The 16,749-nt window shown below is 38.0% G+C and overlaps 1 long non-coding RNA gene across 1 annotated transcript; it reads right to left on the reverse strand.

The window, feature by feature from the left end:
• Positions 1 to 5,822: 5,822 nt before the first annotated feature.
• On the reverse strand, positions 5,823 to 16,429 carry LOC124384775. Its single transcript, XR_006925591.1, has 5 exons — positions 16,323 to 16,429; positions 12,599 to 12,648; positions 12,427 to 12,459; positions 6,586 to 6,786; positions 5,823 to 6,261 (listed from the first exon to the last, which is right to left on the reverse strand). It is a non-coding gene; the product is annotated as an uncharacterized LOC124384775 (long non-coding RNA).
• Positions 16,430 to 16,749: the final 320 nt, after the last annotated feature.

Below are 16,749 nucleotides of genomic sequence, written 5' to 3' on the forward strand. Positions count from 1 at the left end.
AGGTTGAGTGTTCTGAATCCTGTACCGTGTTTTGACTGACATGCTGGGGCGAGTACAATTCCCTGATCAGCGCACACCAGATAGTGAAAACCCTAACATTTTGTCCTTTTTTTTGTTGAGCTGGATAGGAAATCTTCCAAACAATTGGTCGTGATTCTGTCCATTGTGACTGTGTATGTAAGGCAGTGGCATTGCATGACTACAGCACAGTGCTGTGCATAAAAGCAGAGCGACCCAGGCGGGAGAATCATTTCTTCTTCGCATTTTTGAAAATGCACATCAGGATGGCCTCCGTTTCACTGCCAACAGGCTTTGGCCTGGCTTCAGGAAATAGACGAAGCAGACTCTGATGGAGGAGAGATTTCATTTGTCCAGCAGGCCACTGATACCTCCTCAGAAGAATCCTAAAAGGAAACGGAACAAGAACCCAACATGCCTCCACGGAAGATGCACCGTGGTACTGGGAAGCCCTGTCTGAGCCAGACAGCAAAAGACGGCACTGGGTGGGTAGAGGAGGACATTGGAATGCCCAGTGCAGTAGCAAATCACTGTGCTTCACTGCGCAAGCTGGACCCACAGAGTCTGCTAAGGTTTGTCATTGCCATAGTACATATGATATTTATATAAACTCATTTAGAGTGAGGTTCAAGTAAATTTACCATTCTCTATTTATTTATCTTCTGACACCGTAAAATTACAAGCGTGCTCCAAAGCTTCCTTTGCCTGTTAGACGTGGGAATGCTGCAGACCATCAGGGAGTGCACGATCCATCAAGCCCGCAGAACAGAGCCGGACTGGAATTTGGCAATTCATGAACTGATGGCATTCATTTCAATTCTGTTTGTAAGAGCAATCATGTGTCCCGTTGGTGCCAGTGTGGATTGCTGGTCAGAAAGCTTTCTGGTGCCAGTAATCAAAGAGACAATGCCCCGAGATAGATTCATTTTAATTATGCAACACCTTCGATTTGATGACAAGGACAAGCAGGCAGAACAGGTGAAAACAGACAAATTTGCTGCGATCTCCGACATCTGGACACGCTTCAACAAGAACTGTGCTGATAGTTTCACTCCAGGAGAACACATGACCATAGATGAACAGCTGTTCCCTACCAAGGTTCGTTGTCTATTCACACAGTATATCGCAACCAAGCCAGACAAATTTGGGATCAAGTTCTGGATGGCCACAGATTTAAAGACCAAATAGGTCTGCAATGCATCTCCTTACTTGGGAAAGGACCCCAGTCTTCAGAAGGGAGAGAGGCTGGCAGAGAACGTGGTCATGAATCTGATTGAGCTATTTTTGGATGATGGGAGAAATGTCACGACGGACAATTCCTTTACTTCACTGTCGCACAGACTTCTGCAGCGCAAAACAATGCTACTGGGCACGGTGAATAAAGTCCGGTTGTGAACTTCCTCAACTTGCAAAAGACACTGCATGCCGAGAGGTATTCTCCACTTCAGTGCTTAGAAGTGGCAGTGTCTGCTTGACAATTTATTCACCTAAAAAAACAAGACTGTGTGTGTTCTAAGTTTCATGCACCAAGACCCAAAACCCAACACGATAACAGACTATAACCACATGAACGTATGTGAATGTGTGTATAATTTTACACCAGTGCTACAAGGTTTTCTGATGTGTGCTATACAGGCCTATAGAAAAAAAGCACATATACTCATGACTCTCTCTCTCTCTCTCTCTCTCTCTCTCTCTCTCTCTCTCTCTCTCTCTCTCTCTCTCTCTCTCTCTCTCTCTCTCTGCAAATGTGCCAGGCCTCACAGGTAATTGGTGTGTTTGCACAACAAAAGCAGGAGAACAATGGAGCTGCAGGCCTGTGAAAATCTCAGCAGGGGTGCTACTAGGTGTGAGGGCCAGGAAATTTACGCAGTTTTAGTAAATCTAGCACCAGATTAACAGATGACACCTGGATAAATAACTAATGAATAAAAGCTCCATCCAACCAATTAACATGTAAGTGATGATGAGTTCCATCACCTGCTGTATGAACCTGAACAGAATCCACATTGTATTTCTAGTTGGAGATGCTGAATTTCTGTTTTTTTTTTGTTTTTTTTATTAAAACAGCAGGATAAGAGGTCCCCTAGTGGTCTAGTGGTTAAGATGCAGCGCTCTCACCGCTGCGACCTGGGTTCGATTCCCGGTCAGGAAACCATCCCCAGCCACTCTCAGTGCCGGTCCCAAGCCCGGATAAATTGGGGAGGGTTGCGTTAGGAAGGGCATCCAGCATAAAAACATGTGCCAAATCAAACGTGCGGAGGATCTGCTGTGCCGACCCCTAACGGGAGAAGCCGAAAGAAAGTTTATTAAAACAGCAGGATGAGTTACTAAAGCTGAGCTTTTTCCCAAATTGAGACGTGAATTCTGTAGAACTGCTACTGCAATTTTTATATGAGATGTAATAAAATCGTCCAACTACAGAACCTACAGAAACCCAACATAACTTCCTGTAACTCAGTGTAACTTCCATGGAGGAGTCTCCCCCGTGTGGGTGGAGGAGGAACTGCTACAGTTTAGAGCCTGATCTGAGGTCAGAGCAAGTTGAGTTTTAACAGTAAGTTTGATTGCGTTCTAACATGTAAATGGTACATTTAATAAATTTAGTACCACCTTCATGCAGGTTCTCAGCATAAATAGTGAATTTTATAATAATAAAAAAAAAATGTATACAAAATAAATGTTATTAAATCTGTACTCATCTTTTCTGAATCATTAAGTTTAATACATTAATATTAATCAACTTCATTTAACTTAAATTTCATTTATTTATATTGTACTTATACACAAAAATGTGTATGTGTAAGTGTAACAACTGCTCTCCAACTTCTACATCTTCAACACTACATCACTCAAATACTACTGATGTGTGTAATCTTCTAATAAAGACTAATAGTGACATGTTGATGTATAAATGAATAGTAAATGTGAATATTACTTTCAGATAAATGTCATAAAGTGCATTTTAGGTGGATTTATGAACCCCATCTAGCTGGAAAAAAAACACGTGTCCAAATACTTTTGACTACACAGTGTGTATCATCTGAAAAGCAGCAGTCGCATTTCCACTGGAATTTAACTCTGAAATATTACTTTTGATTTTTATTATATTAAATATTTTATATTATATATTTTATATTATTTGTTTGGACTTTTCCTTCCTCAGCATCGCTTGGATTTTCCTCCTGTAGCTCCGAGAGACGCCGTGTTCCAGGTGGAGGATGAAGACCCTCTGCCGGGATGAAGTGAACTGTACGACCCCTGGAACGGTGAGTTTACGAGCTTTATGGATTTTATTCTCTTTAAAACACAGAGTTTATCATTTATTATAATAATTATTATTATTCTTTCGGCTTCTCCCATTAGGGGTCGCCACAGTGGATTATCCGTCACACCACACTCTCCTTGCAGCACATTCTTCCCAGCTCAGTCCCTCTGCCTGGCCAATCGCTACAAATCCTTTTCTCCTTCCTTAGTGTTCAACCTCTCCTACAGCTCCTCATATGCATCTTCCTTGGCTTTCACCACATCCCTCTTCACCTGCTGCCGCATCTCCTTGTACTTATGTCTAATTTTCTCATCACTCTGTCAAACCCAATTCTGTTTCTCCAACCTCTTTCTCCTTCTGCTCTCCTGCACTTCCTCATTCCACCACGTCTCTTGTCTTCCTTTCTATTTCCAGATGTCACATCAAGTACCTTTCTAACTGTCTCCCCTATCACTTCTGCAGTAGTTCCACAATCATCCAGCACCTCCTCACCACCACAGAGCCCCTGTCTGACCTCTTCCTGAATCTCACACTAGAGTCTTCTTCCTTTAGTTTCCACCATCTTATTCTTCTTTCAGTCCTCTCTCCCCTCTTCTTCTTATACACTGGTGTTACATGACACATTTACTTTTTTTTTCTATTTTCTTCATCCTAGCAAAGTCCCCTTCCTGTGATTCCATATTTGGGTTTTCGTGTTTCCCCCATTACCCTTATTGACGGCCTTTTCTCTATGTCACTTAAGAAAAGAATGTGTATACAACCTTCACCCCCTCTGGTACAGCCAGGCACCGCTTCCTCCTGCTCTCAGGTTTTTATGTGTGGACAACCATTTTGCGGCTTACTTTATCTTCCCTACATCTACTCTGTGTAAGTGTTCTGCTTTTATAATGCTATTTGCTATCCCATTTTTATTAAATCAAACTATATTATTTTACTTAAATTGTCTATTTGTATATATTTAACTACATTATTCTACTTAGTTATGTAAGTGTCTAGGTCATACTTCATTTATATTACCTGTACTGACTGTTGCATAGTGTGTTAAGCTTCACAACTATAACATTTGTAAGCGTGTTGCTTTTGTTGTTACATGCACATATTAACTGTATGTCTTTAGTCATTGTGATCTCTGTTTGTTTCTTTTATTCAGCTCACTGACAGCATCGTCAATCTCACCTCATCTCTGCCCAATAAACATGCTTAAGTCTGCCTTGTATGTTGTTCTTTCCTGTCTCTCCAAACACACTCATAACACCAGTCAGACCCTACTCTACTCTATTTATTAAAATCTGATCGTTATTATGTTAATTAATCTTGGAGTACATAGACTACATGAGACTGATTAAAACACATAGGCTAAATAGGTTTAATCAAACTGCTTCTATTGTATCTAATAGGTTCTATACTAATTATGAGGTCAATTTGTTGGATGAATATTAGTTGGATTAAAACACACTCTAGATAAGGTAAGATAAGATAATTTGAATATTTTTCTCGACAGCATTGTTGCTGATCATGTTGTAGAAATGGAGTAAGAAGTGACATAAAATAACTAAATAGATTTAGGCAATGACTGCTGATAAAAACACAAACAATTAACAATTAACAATTATTTTATTTAAAAATAATAATTGAACATTTTATTATATATATATATATATAAAAAAAAAGAATGTGATCATCTTTTAGGATTTCATGGTGAAGCTCCCTAAAAACAAATACAAAAAGAAAATACATTTTAAAGATATAAAATAAAATATCCCCTCTTTTCATTAAATCGTTTATTTTCTATATAAGAAAATACATATATTTCATAAGAAACCATACTAAGAGCAAACATATAAATATCTAAAATGTACTACTTTTTACAAAGGTTTAAACATATGAAAGTTCTAATTTGTGTGTGTGTGAAATTATACATACAGTGCAAATATATATTTTTCACATTAAATGTTCATATACTATTATTCAATTATGGAATTGAATATGATGATGCAAAACGAGTATAAAATTTGATCCAGAAACGTAAAAATAGACACTTTAGAAGATTAAGAGCTTTAATTACAGTAAAACCCCGTTGTACGAGCAGAATTCGTTCTTGAAAATTGCTCGTGTGTCCATTTGCTCGTACGTTCGAACTGATTTTCCCCATAGGAATGAATGTAAAAGTGATTTAATCCGTTCCGAGATCTCATTCGATCGCTTATTTACTATAAAAAGTATTTGTAGCCTATTTTAACAAACAAATACACCGCAAATTACCGTACTGTAAACATAATTGAACACTTACTCGTGTGGTAGTGGTTGATTGCGAGTGTGAGACGCGCACCACGCTCGTAACCTCTTCGGTTTCCATGGTAATTCTATTTACTTTCGTTTTCACAGCACAATCACTGATTTTCTTGGGAGACACTTTTAAAGATTTCTAGTGAAATAATTTTGTAAAATTAGTTTTTGCTGCACTGAACAACGAGAGCGACCGAGTGATCAACTAAGCGACTGATGGAACCGGCAGCGTGGGTTTGCTCGTGCCTTCGAAATTTGCTCGTGAAACAGGGTAAAATTTTGCGAGCGAGGGTTTTACTGTATATGATATGTAGACAATTAACAGTTTCATTCTGTTGTAGTGAACCTGTTTTTTTTTTCTTAATATGTACAATGTCCCACGATCATTACAATAGTGCTTACAGTTATTTTTTATTTTATTTTGTATTTTTTTGGTGAAGCTACAAATAAATGTATTACCTCTGGTTTGTCCTCCAGCAGCTCCAATGCAAAATGGATGCAGTTGTGACTGAGGAGATTATACTTTTTATTACTCCCCAGTGCCGCACTAACTCGATCTTCAAAATCATGGGGAATCCCCCCTGATTTACGATAAACGACGTATTTGTCGCCTTCACAGAACTCATTTATTTGCTCTGTCGACACGCCTCCTACACCTGAAGGGGAACGGGAGGATGTTTGTCGTTCTGCTGTAAAAAAAAAAAGATATGATATTTAATGTTATATAGTAATATAAATAGTTGTTTGTTTTTCTATGTTTATTGTGATGCTACAGGAATAAAAAGAGCTGAGATAGACAGAAGCAGTTAAGTGTTAAATGGCCACATAAACATGGAATTCAGTACAAAGGGCAATAATCTCTACATTGTGATTTTATGATTAGACTTTAGGTGTTTAATGTTATTAAAAAAAGCCCAAAATGCTCTAATGTATACACCAATATATTAAGTTAAATAAATATTAAATTGTTGTGTCATTTATATTGAACATTACATGAAGAGGTAGAGATTTACGTGTGAAATCGATGATGTTCTGGTCCCCATCTGAAAAATAAATGCAAGCGTGATAATAGCCCAAGGTTGAACTTATGGATTGGCTATGTCTTGGAACCAGGATCAGGTCTCCAATTTGAAGTTGATGCTGCAGTTCCTGATCCTCCGTTTGATAACTTCATACCCTTCAGGTGTTTTTCCAAGGCCAATAAGGAATGCGTTCTACAAAAGAATTTACCCAACACAGGGAATATTGTCATGTAAAAGTGCAAAAAGGATTTTGAATTAACACAAACATTCATAATATGTCTAATCATGTCTACTATTTTTTTTAAATGAACTTTATTTTAATTCATATTTATTTTAGATAATAAAATGTTAATAAAATCTATAATGTAGCATTCTGTACTACACTGTAAAAAATGTCCGTAAATTTAACAGTAAAATACCGTATAAATGCTACAGGATAAAACCGTTAAGCATCATCCAATCATAATAAACGTTGCACCTTGGTGCCAGTGGGTAAAGAATTTGATTGGCTAAATACTGACGGCTGCGTTTGCTTTCTCGCATTTCAGCAGTGGCGAAATTGCGATACTTGCGAGCACTGTCGGAGCTGAACTACAAATTGGTAGAAATATTCTTTAAGATAAATGTGTATGGGCACATTGGCAAGTTGGATTAAACTGTTTTAATCAGTGTGCGGTTTTAAACACGAGTAGCATGTATCCGGTCCCTGTTTTCATGACGCATAAGCATGATGCAAAGATGATTTTATCATTCATGAGGAATGTTTGTGCAACAAAGAACAAGCATGTCTTACAGGCTATCACAAAATTACAAGTTTTGAGAGGACAGAAAAATGGTTGCTCAGAGGATGAAAGACATGATTCTTCTACTTCTCTCCTATTTTGATAAGAAAGAGGAGCTTCTTCATTATGTAGAAGAGACAAGCCTCGCAAAGGATGCAGAGTTGGAAAACCTGCCTGTGACACCTTGCATTATTGTGTGTGGTAAGTAAATGTTTTTACATATTTTCCACAACACAGACTAATAACTCGGTTTACAAAAATATTCTGGTTCAAAAGTTTAGATAACTTAGATGCTAAATACTGTAGGATATTACATAAATCATGAACATTTCTGTGTTTTGTGATTATTGTTCACAAATGTCTTGTTTAATCTGAAACTTAAAACTCATAAAAAAATGAACCCAGTTCTTGCATGTCATTTGCTTCTGCATATGTTCTGCATATTGATCCCTTTCTACCACTGACTGTATCATTTTGGAGAGTTGTCTTTAAAGAATGTGGACATTTGAGACACTCGGGTAATAGTTGTGTATGAGTCTTGGATCACTGAGCCAGGATCACAGTGAGAAGTACAGTACCACTACAAGAAAGTGTTTCCTTTGTGGTTTATTTAAAATACACATTAGCAAGGACAACATTAAAAAGGGAATTGTGTAACAATAAAACAATACAGTACAGTATGTATAAAAAATGAAGAGTGCAACAAAAACAATAACACAATACACTACAGTAGGGTTCTGCAAATCCTAGCCTGTAGGGCTACAATACTATGTATTAAATAAATATATATATATATATATATATATATATATATATATATATATATATATATATATATATATATATATATATATATATAAAAGAGTGCAACAATAACAATAAAACAATACACTACAATACTATGCAAAATCCCTGTGCCACTCTTGAAAGCAGTTCCTGTTCAACTGAAGACACAGGTGAACATCGCATTCCAGGCATTTCCATGGTGTTTTGTGGTGTTTACCATGCAACGTTTTGCAATGTACACAGCTCTTGCGGCCAGCAGTGGCAACATTTCTGACATCAGAGGACAGTTCAGCTCCTGGAGCTGGTTCATGATCAGAGTTGGTCCGTTTTGGCACTACTTTCTGTGTGACGCTACAAAGCTCGGCAATAAGTTGTTCCATAAATTCTTTCTGGGACACGTCACTATACAGTACTTTATGCACAATGAAAATGTTGGTGGCAGCAATGTCCAAGAAGTGTAGAAAAATCTTTCGGTACAACTTCATTGTTTCGTGCTGTGCTGTGTAGTATTGTAACAGTTGATCAGACAGGTCAACGCCCCATGTGCTGGTTCTATGCAGTTACAAGTGCAGTGCAGGTGCTTGATCACATCTGTTTATGAAACACACAGACACATGAACATCACTAATTGTGTCATTGATAAAATTGTTTGCATATGTCATACAATGCAATAATGATTCAAACTAAATATAATTTAGGAAAATATAAAATATCTACTTACTCAGGATGATTCTCGGTCGAACTAAAAATGGAGCGACACCTGCGTGGCCTGGTGTGAGTTTCCAGTGAAGGCAAGAGTGATGCAGCCACATTCCTAAAAATAACCAAAAAATATATTTTAGGATGATGAACTTGAACAATATATATTTGTTAGAATGCATTGTACAGATAGCATTTACACCTTAGCATTCTGGAACATCTCTGCTAGCTAACACTACATAACAGCCTTTCAGGATGATCAGTGACACTAACTAAAACTGAACTGAGGCTAAAATATAACTTTATAGAACGTCAACAATATTTAGGGCATACAATTACAGTTAAAAACAGTTAATGTTACAAATGAGCAGATATTGGCGTTTTTTTGTTGTAACATTAAAAGGCAATGCTGACAAAAGCAAGGCAGAGATGTCTACAAACAATATGAGTTTATATGATCAGAATGTAAGACTAAATAACTTACTCATCATAGCAACTTGCTGGAAAGTCCTCGCTCTTCAAAATGCAAACGCTCCTCGTCGGAATCGCAATCTTCTTCAGATGAAAAGGTAAATTCTCTAGCATTGTTTTATGCCACTGTCCGGGGCATGTGTGTGTGTGTGTGTGTGTGTGTGACTCAACGTGTGAACTGTTTTACCTGTGAATAGCGGGGGGGCGTGTCCGCTCACAGCTCATTATCAGATAATGACCTGAGGTGGAAAGTCTGTGCTTCTACTTGGTTTCACATGATTTACATTCATTGGAAACATACTGTACGTTTTTTATTTTACCGACTTATTCTAAAACTACACACTTTAAGCTGTCTAAAGATATATTTTTTATTTCTTATTTCCGTGTGTCGGCTATTGGCCGAGTTTCAGCGCTTTTTGATGACGTGTTTCTAAACGAAGATCACGCAGACAAAGGCGACAGATGGCGCACCCTGATTATTTTTTCCATTTTTAAAAAATACAACGTTTTGTTTATATAGTGAGCATACACAAATGAAAGTAGACCCTTTACAGATTTGAATAATGTATTACTTTGACATGTTTGATCAAATATGACAGAGCAGTTTAAGCTCATTTTGCTGGCATCTGAAAAAAAGACGATTGGCGCGTAATAAGACTCCAGAGGGTTAAAGTGACAGTTAGGTGGCAGAAATGTTTTAAATTCTGAGTCTAAATTTTAAATGAGTAGTCTTCACTGACTGATCTTAATCTGATCTTAAACCACTGTATACTTCTGTTAAAACACAAGAACAGACAAATACAGTAATGTTGTTTTAAATGCTTGCCAGTCTTTATCAAAAAATACATGGGACCACACTGATGTCCAAGTCTATTAATAGATTTTGATGAGTTGATTTAGGTTGTGTTAACTCAATCAATTTATCGATTAGAATGAAAGTACTCTTAATAGTTTCTTAAAGATAAAATCTGAATGTTTAGAAATGTAACTTCTATCTCTTTTAGCTCCAAGCTTCTGTGATTAAATGATGCTTTGAAGTCACTGTAGTTATTTATAATAAAAAATAGTTCAACAGCTTTTACATATTTAATGTTTTTTCCTTAGTTTAAATAGTTTTTATGTCTGCTTTGTGAAATAATTATAGGTTTTAACTGTAATTATTACAACATAAAACTTTAAATGAAATAGATTTGGTTCACAGTCATGGTTATGAACCGTAATTATAACAATGTATTAACAATTAAAATCCGTAAAAAATACTATACAATGGGTGCAATCCTGTACAACCAATAACGTTTCTACCGTATTTCTGACAGTAAAGTTCTGGTTTATTGTTGTATCTTCTTAACTTCAATGAAACAAAGTACATTTTCATACTGAATTTAAATTGAGTCTGAATTACTGGTTACTGCCAGTCTATTTGTGTAAGTTTGTGGATTTAGGGGCTGCTGTAACTATAAAGACAGGGTTTGGTGAGTTTCCACACACAAACATCTACATGGCTGTAGTTTTTGCAGATTATGAACATTGTTGCAATTTTTGACCCTTAATAATATAATAATACAATTAAATTTAATTCATTTTAGTTCTTAAACTGATTTTTTTTTTTTTGCAAAAACGATGGCCATGTTCCACATGTGTGTGGAAACTCACCAAACCCTGTCTTTATAGTTACAGCAGAGTTAGGGTTAGGGTTAGGGTTGCACACACACTCGCACACACTCATGCAAGCGCACACGGCAGTCCTTAGGTGGAAAGAGTTCGAGGTGCGCTTGGGGAGAAGTGTAGCTGATCCGAGATGCGCGGGGAGGAGAAGCGTAGCCGGTACCGGATTGTAGAGTCCGAATGAAACGGACAGCATAGCGTACTGCATGGAACAGGGGAACCATACAGCAGTACCTAACACCTCACACATACAATAACGAACAAGGGAGGAAGTGAGAGTGAGGAGCGTATGTAAAAGCGGGGTGGAGTGATGATGAGCCCCAGGTGTGCGTAGTTAAGCCTGGAGCTCCAGGGAGAGCGGAGGCATGAGTGACAACGAGCCCCAGGTGTGCGTGGTTAAGCCTGGAGCTCCAGAGAGAGCGGAGGCATGAGTGACAACGAGCTCCAGGTGTGCGTGGTTAAGCCTGGAGCTCAAGGGAGAGCGAAGGCATGAGTGACAACGAGCTCCAGGTGTGCGTGGTTAAGCCTGGAGCTCCAGAGAGAGCGGAGGCATGAGTGACAACGAGCTCCAGGTGTGCGTGGTTAAGCCTGGAGCTCCAGAGAGAGCGGAGGCATGAAAGCCACAAAGGGGGGCGTGGCAGGTGGATCCCTGACAATAACAGAGTAATTGGAAATGCATTTCTATTAAACAATTTAAAAGTTTTATCAGCCAGGATTAAAAATAATAATAATCTACAATGGTTATATCTTACTCTCCTGTGTGTTCTTCTCTAATATTTAAAGTATGCTCATTCTAAATAAAGTAGTAGTTCTAAATCAGAGTAGTGCAGGGGTGAGCCGTCGGGGCCAGCAAGTTCTTCTCTGCTGGCCTAAACATTATCAGAAACACTGATCTACAATTACAACCTAAATTCCAATATTTGTTCGATGAATTTTTATTAATTTATTCCCAAAAATTTATTCTCTTTATTTCCTAGAGTTTCTCTTGGCTGCACTGCTTCTAGTATGTGAATGTTAGATTTTTTTTTCTATTTGCTGCCATGTCAATCTAATCTGCCCAGGGCCTTAAGAATCTGAAGTGCTGGCCGATGTACCTTAGACTATATTAGCAATGGGTCTGTTTCTTTAACCAATCAGATTTCAAATTCGCCCCACAGGGCAGCTAGCTGGACCAGAATAGCATCAGCATTTTTCTGTCCTCAGGTTGGTTGGTCAGAGCGAAACACGGTGGCGGTTGGAGTGTAAAGGTTTGGAGCTTGCTTTAGTCAAATGGTTTTCACCCTCCATATGTGAAATGTCTCTCTCTCTCTGTAATGCCACTCGTTGTTATATTGTGTTTTTGTGTAGTATTGATGGTTTCTAAAATTGCGACATGATAGTGGTGCGCCACTGAAGTAGTGTTAACACAACAAAGAACACAGACACTCACCATTGCTGTCTTCCAACACGTTTACTGTAGAATCTATGAGGAAATATGAATTATGTTGTAAATTACATTAGAAGTATGTTTTAAATACCAACCTACAGTAACATCTCATTACAAACAATATGAACACAATGATGAATTTAAAGTACACTTAAGTGAAAACAGTATAATTTACCTTAAAATGTAGGTTTCTGCAAAAAACTGAAATGTAGGTTTCTGCAAAAACTGAAAAGGAAAACAGTAAGTTAATGCACTGAAGTTTTAATGTAGGAGTAACACATCAAAATGAAACTGCTGGCAAAACCCACAACCTCTCCTTATGCTGCTACTACCAAGAACAACAGAGGTAGTAAAATGACCATTAACTATTTTTTTTGTTACTAAGGGTCACAGACATGAAATTGGCGAATACAAGTCCGATGCAGTAAATATTTCACAAAGAATCTCTCCCAAGGACAAGTGAGCATTTAACTGGGTTGACAATGAAGGACTGGGTTTGAACTAGGCAGGTGCTACCCTTCTCTCTAAGGCCAATCTCTTCATTCTGCCATGACTGAGAAATGCTACAAACCAGTAGCCACATAACTCACAGCTTATCGAAATCAGATTCAGATTAAATTCACACTTGTATTCTTAAGAAACCAGGATGTAAATATTTACCTTAAAAAGCTGTAGTACTATTACAATATCATCATTAAATGCCGTTTTAAAAATTCTTCTTCAGAAAAAAGTAATTTATGCTTAGTGTTTTATTGCATAATTTTACTTTTGTGACATTCTTAATGTCTTTATATTGATTGAAATTCACAGTCTTTTTTGTAATAAACATGTGTTGAGGAAACCGATTCCACAAACAAGTCTCCAAAGTTTAAACTAGAGGACTACACCCATGTTAAGAATTATAGTATTTAGCAGGTTAGTGTTACCAAATATAGCACTGTTAGGATATTAATAATATATTAATATTAATGCAGTAATATTATCAGGGTTCACCAACATGGCACCAGGTAGTCCACAAGGACCACATGAGTCACCCATGAGCCTTTTCTAAAAGAGCTGTTTCCTACCTTGTTAAATCATTGTTGATAATTATTGTGAGAAATTATTAAGATGATCAGTGTCTTTACATAGATGAATAAAATTGATTATTAATAACATATAACTAAAGGTTAATTGAGCAAATTTGTTATTTCAGAAGTGTGTATTAAACTGGTTGGCCTTCACATTAATCGGTCCCCAAGAAGTAGCTCTGAGTTTAAAAAGCTTAGTGACCCCTGTTCTAAATCCTTTAACATTAGTAAACTTTCAATGTAACTGTAATTGACTAACTTGAAAATGTTTTGTTAGGTTACTAAGAAAGAGTTTCTTAACTTTTAACTGATTACTAAACTTAAATGTATGTTCCAAAAATGTTTTTTTTTTTTACATAAATCAAACTTACAATGACTTTACAATGCACCCGCATAGAAAAATGCATCTTATTTAGGAAAAAAAAAATATCTGGTCTGTCTGCTCCATCTCTTCAGACCAGTCAGTATCAGGTGTGACCACCATTTGCCTCACGCATTTTATCCTGTACAGTAAAAACCTCTCCAAAGTGACAGACACCATCGAATGTGAGCATTTGCCCACTCAAGTCGAACTGCAGTCAGGTTGAGACCCCGATGAGGATGACGAGCATGTAGATGAGCTTCCCTTCCTGACAGTTAGAGCAGAAATTCTTTGGTTATGCAAACGGATAGTTGCAGCATCTGTCCGGGTGTCTGGTCTCAGACAATGTTGGAGGTGAAGATGCAGGATGTGGAGGTCCTGGGCTGGTGTGGTTACACGTGCTCTGCGGTTGTGAGGCCGGTTGGATGTACTGCCAAATTCTCTGAGACGGCTTATGGTAGAGAAATTAACATTTAATTCACAGGCAACAGCTTTGGACATTCCTGCAGTCAGCATGCCAATTGCACGCTCCCTCAAAACTTGCGACATCTGTGGCATTGAACTGTGTGATAAAACTGCACATTTTAGAGTGGCCTCTCTCTCTCTCTCTCTCTCTCTCTCTCTCTCTCTCTTTGTCCAGGGGCCAAACTCAATATTTATTGAAAAATTGACTACAATTGTGCATGTTTTCCGTCTCTCCAGATGTGTAATGTTGAACCTTTTCATATGGAAACAAACTTTAGTTTTGTATAAACATTAAATCTGGAACAACCAACGTTTAATATTATAAACATGTGAGAAATTAAATTTGAAATAAAACACACATCAGTGGTATTTATTTTTTATTTTCTCTCTCTCTCTCTCTCTCTCTCTCTCTCTCTCTCTCTCTCTCTCTTTGTAGCCTTTGAAGTTCATTTTTAATGTAAATCTTTTTTTTACAGGGCAACAACAAAAACCAAAAATAATAATAATTTCCTTCAATTAAAAAAGGCAATCTTTCATCTATTAACAGTCCATGCCTTGGAGTAGAAAAAGTGCATAAAGACAACATTTATTCAAGCTCAGCTTTTACACTCTGATTGACTCTGATTAGTTGAAGACAGATTCCTGCATCTCTTCTTAGATGCTAGTGCATCATGTCTGGGTTTAGGCTCTGATCTGAGGAAATCCTCAGGATTGAGTGAAGATGTTCATCAGTGAGACTCCTGAGTGGTGTTTTGTTCATCTTCATTAAAGAGAACAGTTACACACACAGATATGTGCTGCTGAACATAGAGAGATTTGAGCAGCTTGTGTACGGAGTTGCTGTGCAGCGCACACAGAGTCGTACTTTGACTTGAGCGTGTCTCTACACTGGAGTTCAATCAGCTCCATTTGGAGGTTGGTTGGTGCGCTTTCAAGTCAATCACAAACGGATTACTGAACAGTTCAAATCTGCATTTCTGGGCTTTAAAGTCTGCAAATCGCCGGGTAAATTCAGCGCTGAGTACGCAGAGTTTTCAGTGGTCTCGTCTGAAGCGCCAACGCACTAACAAAGCATTCTGGGATTTGTAGTATTAGCGGAGCATTCTGGGATTTGTAGTATTAGCGGAGCATTCTGGGATTTGTAGTATTAGCGTTGTATGCGCTATATTCTGGCGGGACAGCTCTAATACACATTTTATATGACCTCGCAGGCCAAATATAATTACACTAAGCCTGAGTTTGACACCCCTGATCTATGTCATGATATAGTGCATATCAGATCCTTTTGAGGACACATGAAATAAGCACGTCAGTTGAACACATATAATTGAATTCTTGACTGAGATTACAGGAGAAAAGTGCATGTGACTGAGAGAGAAATTTAACGTGAATTCATATTTTTTCCAGAAGCTACAGTTACTTATGGTACACCGAACACACCAATTTGTATCCAGCAACTCTAGAACTGCTGACTGAAAAACAAGAGGCACGGTAAGGCACAGGCGCGGGAATGATACTTGCATCCATGTCCAAGCAATTATGAGAAAGATACTGATCAAATCCCATTTGCCTTCCTATAAACACACAATTTAGCCTTAAATAAAAAAAAATTGTGACTGGAAATATGACAATTTCATATATAATATGACTAAATATTAGGCCGAATATTATTCTGTCTCTTTCTCACACACTACACTGTCACCCAACCTGAAATGCCTCACATCCACAATTGGTTGTGTGCATCTGTGACAAAGTGACCTGTTGCTGTTGGTAATCACAGCACAAACACTCACATACAAACACCACAACTTACTTCTTTCATCCTCCGTAACCCCCTACTGAGGGGATGTGGGTGCACATACACATTAGCATAACGGTCTTTCACACATGCAAACATCCCCTCCACTTTCATCCTCTGACTATATTTCCTGCTGTGCCTAACAAGTAAACATATAGCTAGGTTTTGGTTTCTTTTTGTCTGGTCTTAGGTTTTAAAAACTTACCTGTGTTCGGGTGTTTGCAGGTGTAGTGCTCAATGTCGACCCCCTTGGCTGAAGTCCACCACACCCCTTCGCGTGCACACGGACAGTACCGTCGAGTTTCCTGTAGATGGCACTAAAACACGGAAAGTTCGGTCAAATGCTCCCTGATCCTCACACCAAACGTTCAATTTGACAAAAATGTATACAGTTATCTGGAGATGGCGTTATAAACTCAGTAATCACTTGCTTTTAAAACACTCTTGCCTTGATTCAACCCCCTTAAAAGAGTCACTAAATGTTCTGCACTAAAGTGCTTTTAGTGCAGGTAGTGTGCGAGCGATCTACTGCAGTGTGTTCATTACTGAACCCTTCCCCTTGCTGATACACTACCACATTTCCCCCCACACCTCACACTTTGTTATATCGCTAATGGACAGTCTACACAAAA

Source organism: Silurus meridionalis, chromosome 4, assembly GCF_014805685.1.
Source record: "Silurus meridionalis isolate SWU-2019-XX chromosome 4, ASM1480568v1, whole genome shotgun sequence".
In the NCBI taxonomy this organism is placed as follows: Eukaryota; Metazoa; Chordata; class Actinopteri; order Siluriformes; family Siluridae; genus Silurus; species Silurus meridionalis.